This window comes from Esox lucius, chromosome 8, assembly GCF_011004845.1.
Source record: "Esox lucius isolate fEsoLuc1 chromosome 8, fEsoLuc1.pri, whole genome shotgun sequence".
NCBI classification, from domain to species: Eukaryota; Metazoa; Chordata; class Actinopteri; order Esociformes; family Esocidae; genus Esox; species Esox lucius.
In genome coordinates, this window is record NC_047576.1 from 34,347,393 (window position 1) to 34,358,038 (window position 10,646).

The following is a 10,646-nucleotide window of genomic DNA, read 5'->3' on the forward strand; positions in this document are numbered from 1 at the left end:
GCCTACAGCAACAGAGAACTGGAGGAATTTCACCTTTCAGCATGATAATAACCCAAAGAACACATGCAAATCCATAAAAGCATGGCTTCACCAGAAGAAGATTAACGTTTTGGAATGGCCCAGCCAGAGCCCAGACCTGAATCCAATTGAACATCTGTGGGGTGATCTGAAGAGGGCTGTGCACAGGAGATATTCTCGCAATCTGACAGATTTGGAGTGCTTTTGCAAAGAGGAGTGGGCAAATATTGCCACGTCAAGATGTGCCATGTTAATAGACTCCTACCCAAAAAGACTGAGTGCTGTAATAAAATCAAAAGGTGCTTCAACAAAGTATTAGTTTAAGGCTGTGCACACTTATACATCCAGGTTATTGTGATTTTCTTTTTTTTCCTCAAAGATTTCAGTTTGTTTTTCAATTGAATTCTTCACGTTATAGGTCACATTAAAGGTGGAAAAAGTTCTGACATGCTTTATCTTTGTCTCATTCTTTTACATCACAAGAACCTGGCATTTTAACAGGGTTGTGTAGACATTTTATATCTACTGTACATCTCTAAAGGTGGTAAAGCAGGCTAATCACCAGTTAATATAAGTCACTGACAACAACATTAGATCGTTGCCTGAAATAAGTAATCACCAAGTGGTGATCATCCCCTCCATTAACAAAAGGAATAATGGATCTAAATGGAAGGTTATTCAGAACTTTGGAATGTGGCCAATGGTATGGGTGGAATAAAACACCAGCAACAATTGCAGATAGATGGTGCCCCTTGAATATTTTGCATATAATCACTCTATCCACTCTCCTGAACATTTCCTGCACTACGTTCACTGCAGCATATAGAATATTTTTTTCTGCCATGAGTCAATATGTATTTCAAATCCATTGATTTACATTGTGGCCAATGGTATGTGCGGAGTAAAATGCCAGCAACAATTGCAAATAAATAGTGCCCTTTGATTCTTTTGCATATTATCACCATATCCAATCTCCTGAACATTTCCTACACTACCTTCACTGCGGTGTATAGAATACTTTTTTCTGTTTGGGCAAAATGTATTTCATATCCATTGAGTTACATTGTGGCTAATGGTATGGGCGGAGTAAAATGCTTGCAACAAATGCAAATACACAGTGCCCCTTGATTTTTTTTGCCATATATTCACTCTATAGACTCTCCTGAACATTTCCTACAAAGTACTCGCTGCAGCATATAGAATAGTTTTTTCTGTATGAGTCAATATGTATTTCACATCCATTGAGTTACATTGTGGCCAATGGAATTGGCAGAGTAAAATGCAAGCAACAACTGCAAATACACAGCGCCCCTTGATTTGTTTGCATAAAATTATTGTATTCACTCTCCTGAACATTTCTTACAATAAATTTGTACGAAATACACTAAGCAAAGTGGCAAAATAGATTCATTTAATATGATTAAAATCGCATTTTACCGCAGACTTTTATTATGAAGGCAAGATCCGAATACCGGAAGTCTTATTATTGCTACGGAATCTCTAATGTTGCCAGCATGACGCTACTGGAGCACATCTGAACAGCTTCCTGTAATCAGCGTCTCATGAGCAACATTAAAAAAAAAAACTTCCGGGTGACAGAAATTAATAACATTTCAAAATAAAAGAGGCCGATGTATTACTTCAAAACTATGGAGGATCAAAGGGGTCAAAATGAAAAAAAATTATATGTAAATAATCGAATAATTAAGCTTCACCAACAGGATTTTGCAGCATTAGCGGTTGTACTATAGCGGAGTTATAGCAATTTAGTAAGTTCGTATGAAGACATTTCTGGCAAAATCAGAAATTGCTGGATGGATCTTTTGACCGAGTTCCGAAAATAAAATGACAATGTCTAATTGAGCAGAAGTTTTCATAGGGAACGCTTTGGTTCAATTTCGCTGGGTGTTACTCGCTAAACAGATTATCGCACTTGTTTCAGCAACGAAGCGCAACTTTTGGCAGTCTGACTTGCGAAGGAAGCAAATCCATGTTGCGTGTAGCAGAAAATAACAATAAAAATGTGATTCCCAGTGTTTTAGTTTGCTTGATATTTGCTACACCATAGGTCTTCAACCCTCACCTGAGGATCCCCCAGCCATCTCACAGTTTAGTTTTAGCCCTGAACTAGCTCATCTGATTTAACAGGAAAGGGCTTATTGATTAGTTAATACGTTGATTCAGGTGTGCTAGCTCTGGGATTCATCTAATAGATGTAATGGCTGGGGGTCCCCAGGGGAGGGTTGAAGACCTATGCGCTACACTAACGTGTGGTGCTAACACAAGCAGGAACAAAAGACAGACTCATCCAGAATTCCACATGCTTCCAACAATACTGTCTAATGTCGTTATGTGTCCCGGGGGCATTCACGTTGGTTAATAGGAATGTCACTATTTGTAGTTATTCATTGCTCACCCATTGAAACAAACCTAACTTTCTCGACACAGTTTTGAACAGGTGTTGCCAGGTAGACAACACTGTTTATACATTTGCTCGCTATCAGATGAATCATGGCGCAACTAATGCAGCAAAATCCTGTGTAGAGTAAGACAAACCTGTCTAATCATGGGGAATGGTGTGCTGCATATAGCAACACAATATTCTCCACACCCTCTTTAGCCCCCAATGCAAAACACTATAATAGACTGTACATCTACATATTGCCATATACAGAAAAAACTAGTCTATATGCCACAGTGAATGTATTGTTCAGGAGAGTCTGCAGATTCAAAACATGCAAAACAATCAAGGGGAACTACGTATTGGCAATTGTTGCTGGCATTTTACACTGCCCAGACCATTGACCCCAATGTAACTCAAAGGATATGAAATACATATTGACTCATAGAGAAAAAATATTCCATATGGCGCAGTGAATGAATTCCAGGAAAAGTTCAGGAGACTGTATAGAATTATTATATGCTAAAACATCAAGGGGCACTATGTATTTGCAATTGTTGCTGGCATTTTACTCCGCCCATACCATTGGCCACAATGTAACTCAATGGATTTGAAATACATATTGCCCTATACAGAAGAAACTACTCCATACGCTGCAGTGAATGACTGGAATTTTGAGAGGCATCCAGCTCCAGCCCCGCATACTAGTGATAGGTATGCCTAATTATTAAATTGAACTGAATCAGTACAGTTCTTTGAAAAGATCCGGATCATTTGAATCACTGATTAATTTAATGAATCTTTTTGTCCAAGCTCTTAATTCAATCTCTATATCACGGTGGGACCTGGTTGTTTACTATAATAGCACTCTGTTTAATGACTCACAAAAAGTAGCCTAATGTTACAGAATCAACCTTGTTTATTTTTTCCTACAATTACCAAATTATTCAGTCTACAGAAAATAATATCACAAGCAAATGTAGTAGGCCATCATGAACAACAGCAATAAAAACGTTTTTAAATTCACTGTGCATGTTTGGTTTCTGTAGTTAAGGAGCATGCACATCTTAGGCTGCAATGAGAAACCATGTGCTATCATATCCTAACGATTTATAATTGTTTCCTGCTGAGTCAGAGGCACTCCAGTTCTTACTACAGGAACACCACCGGTTTCAGAACTGGCTAAGGTTGTAGTTATGGATGCTTTGGGTGACTTCATGTTGAGTGGGACATTTAAGCTCATGGGTAGTGTACTCTGCCAATTTAACAAGCCAATCAAAACAATTCATATTGTACTGTTGCTGAATATGTGCTGGACATAAAATAAAGGTTTTGATTGGTGTGACATCATCATAGTGGGTATGCTGTTATTTTTTAAATATAACTTTTGGTCTTAAAATAAGCTCTTAGTGGTAGTGCTTTAAAACACAATGAAAATGTATGTCAACTGTTTTTTTTAATTAACTGTTTTTTTTAATAAAATGACAGAAAATATGGTGCCCATACACAGCATGGAGAGACAGAGAAAGGAAGGAGAGGGAAATGACAGAACAAAAGAAAGAACAGAAGCCTACAGGCATAAAAGAAAAGGTACTTAATCTATGGAGTCAGGATAGAATGAGAAGGCCTATAGAGGAGTATGAATAGCAAGTGGAAACAGGGCACGGAACATCTCAAAATCCACACTCTAAAGGCATGCTAAGGGTCTGTGAAAGGCACTCATCATGCCTCAGGTAGAGTTACCTTGGGAGCTGGCTAGCTTCATTTGAATGCTTGCAGAGAGGCTTCCCAATGATTTTGGACATACAGTTCCAGAAAAAATTAAGAGACCACTGCACCTTTTTTCTTTCCTTTCCAAAAAAGTTGAAAAGTAAAGTTTTGAGTGAGGAACAGAAGTGTTCAATTTGCAATGTTCTCTTAATTTTAACCCTTCTGTTCCTCACTCAAAACCTTCCTTTTCAATTTTTTTGGAAAGGAAAAAAAAAGGCGCAGTGGTCTCTTAATTTTGTCCGGAGCTGTAGAGGCTTCCCTACTATACTGTAAACATTTTCAACTCTTAATTATAATGAAAATTGAATAATATAGAACATATTTGTGGTTAATTTGAAATCCAATTTATTGTTGACTAGTACACACAAATCTTTTAAAATGCTTATTCCAACACACCTAGTAATGGGTATTTAATGAGAAAATAGTGTCCCACTTGTCACGATTCGGTGGTTGAGTGAAGGGAACCAAGCGCAGGCAGAGTATGTTCGCACATGTAGGTTTATTAACAAACCAAACAAAAGAACAGCAGACAAGAAAACTGAAGAAAAAAACTCCAATCAACGGCGGAACCTGCAGACGCAAACTAACACAAAAGAATAACACTCACCAACACGTAACTCGAGAAGCAACAATAACTGTCAAGTGAGGGGAGCAAAGGAGAAACATTTAAACACAGTGATGGGAAGATTGGAACCTGGTGTGCATGATTATGGGAGACAAGACACTGAATGAGTCCGGGGTGAGTTCCTGGAGTGACGGGAACCGAGAGTGCACGGCACGATGGCGCCGGACATCATTGTACCGTGACACCACTTTACTAACCAATGTGCCCCACTCAACCTGAAATGTCCTAGAAAAAAGAGGGGGTCAGATGGTGTTTGAATGGATGTAGCATTTATTCAAAAATAAATAATTGCTTTATTTCACCATAAATATTTAACTAAGACCTTATTTAAATTAAATAAAACTAATTTGAGTAGTGATCAACTTATTTTGATTGTCTATGTTGGCATTTAAATGTCACACTTACCACAAACTACCCTAAATGAGAGCGGTTTAAAAATGTTCAAAGACTTAAGGATGACAGCTCGGCCTATGATGTGTCATACATGTTAAAACTGAAGAGGAGGTGGAGGTCTTCACGGATACATAAGAAATCTGATTTTGCAAGATCCAATCCGATATCCGACTTGGTCGGATACAACATTATGTAGCTGACTGTCGGATCCAGAGTCTGAACAAGCTCGGTTGCCATGGTTCTCAGATCTGTGTGTTAGAATACCGACTATATCCGAAATTATATCATAAGAAGAAAATATTCTGAAAATAATAAACATCAACGGTTATGCTTTGCAGTTGATTAAAGACCAGGGTCAACCAGGGTCACTCATGTGAAAGGCTGTGTCATTCACCATTACACCACAGAACTGTACATTTGCTGGGTGTTGGTATAGCCTCTTGTGTCCATCCTGAACAAATTTTCTGTTGCCACCTGGTCGTATTAACAGTTAGTTGGTAAATGACATTGATACAGTTAAACTGACTAACGTTTCTTACTAAGTTTACCTCAACCCCAAATAGCGTCTATGCACTGTATGGCGTTTGCCACTGGCCGTTTTAACAGCGTTTTAGCCAGTAATAGGCTTTACCAATTAACTTAAAGGAATAGTCACAAGAATTGAGAAATTGTTATCGAGTCTGCCAAAGCTATTCTATATCTTCCACGTGAGAGGTACTGTCTTTAATCACAATGCCACAGCACTACACGTTATAGCAGTCGCTAGACACCATTGAGCATTGTGTTACTGTATGGCTTTTGTCACTGGCTGTTTTAACAGCTTATTATCCAGTAATAGGCTTACTAGTATCTACTAACTTCCTAGGAATGATCATAAGAATTGAGCAATTGCTAGCGAGACTGAAGATGAACTTTTCCAAGAAACAGTCGCTAAATAACTGTAAAGTGTTTTATTTCAGGCTTGCTATAATGTAGATACTAAAGGTTTTAGCCAGCGAAGTATTGGTCTATACAGAATAATTCATAATGTGTACTTCGCTTCGCCTGCGAGGAGATACAAACTTGGGCCCTATAGTTTACAGGTTCGCTTCTTTAACCACTACGCTATTTAACAAGGGTTGGTCTGTCGGTCACTCACTCACTCACTCACTCAGTAAGAGACATTCACAAAAATGATTTTCTTTTTCAAAATAAGGTAATAAGGTAATATACACTCGCCTAAAGCATTTTTAGGAACACCATACTAATACTGTGTTTGACCCCCTTTCGCCTTCGGAACTGCCTTAATTCTACGTGGCATTGATTCAACAAGGTGCTGAAAGCATTCTTTAGAAATGTTGGCCCATATTGATAGGATAGCATCTTGCAGTTGATGGAGATTTGTGGGATGCACATCCAGGGCACGAAGCTCCCATTCCACCACATCCCAAAGATGCTCTATTGGGTTGAGATCTGGTGACTGTGGGGGCCATTTCAGTACAGTGAACTCATTGTCATGTTCAAGAAACCAATTTGAAATGATTCGAGCTTTGTGACATGGTGCATTATCCTGCTGGAAGTAGCCATCAGAGGATGGGTACATGGTGGTCATAAAGGGATGGACATGGTCAGAAACAATGCTCAGGTAGGCCGTGGCATTTAAACGATGCCCAATTGGCACTAAGGGGCCTAAAGTGTGCCAAGAAAACATCCCACACACCATTACACCACCACCACCAGTCTGCACAGTGGTAACAAGGCATGATGGATCCATGTTCTTATTCTGTTTACGCCAAATTCTGACTCTACCATCTGAATGTCTCAACAGAAATCGAGACTCATCAGACCAGGCAACATTCTTCCATTCTTCAACTGTCCAATTTTGGTGAGCTCGTGCAAATTGTAGCCTCTTTTTCCTATTTGTAGTGGAGATGAGTGGTACCCGGTGGGGTCTTCTGCTGTTGTAGCCCATCCGCCTCCAGGTTGTGCGTGTTGTGGCTTCACAAATGCTTTGCTGCATACCTCGGTTGTAACGAGTGATTATTTCAGTCAAAGTTGCTCTTCTTATCAGCTTGAATCAGTCGGCCCATTCTCCTCTGACCTCTAGCATCAACAAGGCATTTTCGCCCCCAGGACTGCGGCATACTGGATGTTTTTCCCTTTTCACACCATTCTTTGTAAACCCTAGAAATGGTTGTGCGTGAAAATCCCAGTAACTGAGCAGATTGTGAAATACGGCCCGTCTGGCACCAACAACCATTCCATGCTAAAAATTGCTTAAATCACCTTTCTTTCCCATTCTGACATTCAGTTTGGACTTCAGGAGATTTTTTTGACCAGGACCACACCCCTAAATGCATTGAAGCAACTGCCATGTGATTGGCTGATTAGATAATTGCATTAATGAGAAATTGAACAGGTGTTCCTAATAATCCTTTAGGTGTGTGTATTTAACAATCTAGTCTGTACATTTTATGTTTAATGTCTGTTCCAATGTTATTCTTGTCTGTTCTTTTTGACAGACCAGATTGTTAACTATATTGCCTAATACGTTTCAATTATGGCTTTTATTGTGATAAAGAGAATTTGAATGCTGCCAGCATAATATCCTGCTGCTGAAATGACGCCAATGAAGACTTGAATGGCCATCTCTATCTGTGAGTGGTGGAAATTAACCTGTTAGCTTAGTCCATAGTGAAATAGGCTACTTCTGCAACCCTAACATGAGTTACTTAATATCTTCAAAGAGTGTTTACATTTCGTTCCTCTTTTTGCCAACATTTAATCAATGCAGGGAAACCTTTAGCAAACTATTGATACTAAATCAGTTGTTACTGCCACTGCCTGGTGCCAGGCCCAAAAGATGCAGCTTCAGCCTCATCAGCCCTCTTTGCCCATCCCCGTACCCCTGAATCAGCCCTACTCCCAACTGAAAGAGATGAGTAGTATTGTGCTGAATGTCATGTCAGTTGGCATTATTGCAAGGGGTCCATGGGATTTTGTTTTATTATTATGAATGTTTTTTAAATAATTCAATCATTTTCAATAAGAATTCAAACCTTCTATATCAAGAGGTTAAGGTATATTTCAGTTATATTTATTTTAAGCTATTCATTAATGTTGAGATTTTTCCAGTTAAGTACCATTAAAAACATTTAGACTGTTAAAGATGGCTTTTAGCATATTTCTTACAGAGGGTATCAGTCTTCCATCAAATAGTGAAATCCACTTATAAGAGATCATGGTGCCTTCAGCTTTGGTTGTAGCATGTTGGCAAAAGCTCCTTGACACGTCTGCATGCAAATATAAAGAAAAGACTTCCACAGGACTCCACGTATTTAGGTATAATAAAATGTATTGTGTTTATTTCATTTGCTTCACAGTTAATGGAGTACGTTAAAGAAATTTTAGATAAAGTACTGTAATTTCAATTTCAATTACAATTTCTACAGTGCATATAAAAAGTCTACACACCCCTGTTAAAATGTCAGGTGTTTGTGATGTAAAAGAATGAGAAAAAAAAAAATTACTTTTAATGTGACCTATAATGTGAACAATTCAATTGAATACAAACTGAAATCTTTGAGGGGGAAAAATGAAATATTACAATAACCTGGTTGCAAAAGTGTGCACACTAGGGGTGTAACGATCCATCTACTACATCGATGTATCGATTTATATTCCTATGATCCAACTACATCGATCTGTGCTCAGCAAGTTGGCCTTCCGGACAACATATATCGATCTAACATTGTTTTAAAATGTAATCAATCGATTGTATCGATACTAGGAAATAACCCATTGGATTTAAGCACGTCAGACTTTATAGGAATGTTTTTTCTTAGCACTTTTAATGATAAAGGCGATAAACGTTACTCGATTCAATCTGCCTATCCGTGACGTCATCGCCCCGGGCCAGTAGCAGCGCAAAGACAACAAAACATAGCATGGCAGATGGCAGAGGAGAAGCCGTCGAGCGAGAAATTATCAAGCCACCATTGCGGTCCAGTGTGTTGGTTGCACTTCATTTTTGATATTAGTACTGTATTTGTATTATTTTTATGTTGAAAAACAACAGCAAAAGTAGCAGGTAAACCTACTGTTAATTCAACCTGAAGAGATGTTGGTTGCACTTTATTTTTGATAGTAATATAGTAGTATTTTTATGTTGAAAAACAAAAGCACAAGTAGCAGGTAAACCTACTGTTGAAATGTTGGTTGCACTTACTTTTATTGAAAATGTATTGAATATTGAAAATGAGAGCAGAACATTTTAACTTCCTGTTATTTCAACCTAAAGTGTTGGTTGCACTTTATTCAAATAAAATGTGAATGCATTTGCCATTAATTGTTGTTTACTTGTTTGTTTATATCCATAATTAATTGATACCTGATTCCCTTACAAGAAACAACAGGAATCTAGGAAACTTCACCTACACTGTCCAGTATCCAGGTATTTATTTCAGTCAAACGGGTTGAATTTTTGGCTGAAAAGATACTTAATCGATTTCAAGTCACTGAATCGTTTCGGATCGTATCGTTCTAAATGAACCATTATCAGCCTTCAACGAATCGTGATACGAATCGAATCGTGGTTAAAATGAATCGTTACACCCCTAGTGCACACCCTTTTATAACTGGGGATGTGGCTGTGTCCAGAATTAACCAATCACATTCAAACTCATGGTAAATAGAAGTCATTACACACCTGCCATCATTTAAAGTGACTCTGATTAATCACAAATAAAGTTCAGCTGTATTAATCACAAATAAAGTTTAGTTGTTTGAATATCTTTCTCATTTGGTTACCGTCACTTAAGTTGGTGATCAGACTTAACAGCTGTGTGATCTGCTGAAACGAAGTGGGTGTCGGTTTTGGACTGCGGAACAAAATAGTTTTCTATCCTTAGTTGCATAAGATACTAAACAGTACGTACTTTACCATCATCCACGAAGTATGCACTTATAGTATGTAGTATGTAATTTTTCAGCATTAGTCTGGATCATGACTACTGTGCAGTTCCCGAACAATATTCACTGGACATGTCATTTTAGGCTACTCTTGTAAACACCTTGAATTAAAGAGCACCAATATTTGCACTTCCTGTCTTAAACCCGCACACTGTGAAAATTGTGTCAAAAACACAGACAAAAAAAAATAAATTGAGAGCAAAACCAAGGGTAACGTAACCAAAGAGAAAAAAACTGCAGCCAAAGACATAATGGTTTTTAGCGCAATCCCTTTATTCCCTCTATAATAATTATTTCCATTCATTTTCTATCACTTTTCGCATTTAAAAAAAAGTTGTTTTTTGGGGGGGGATCTCAGAACCTTTTAGTTTAAGTTTTGCTTTCAATATTATTATTTTTTTGTTCGCAATACTAATACTTCTGTTTGTTCTTATTGAAACAAAAGTAACTCCATGCGAACCCGCAAACTGCGCTCGGTGTGACGTACCC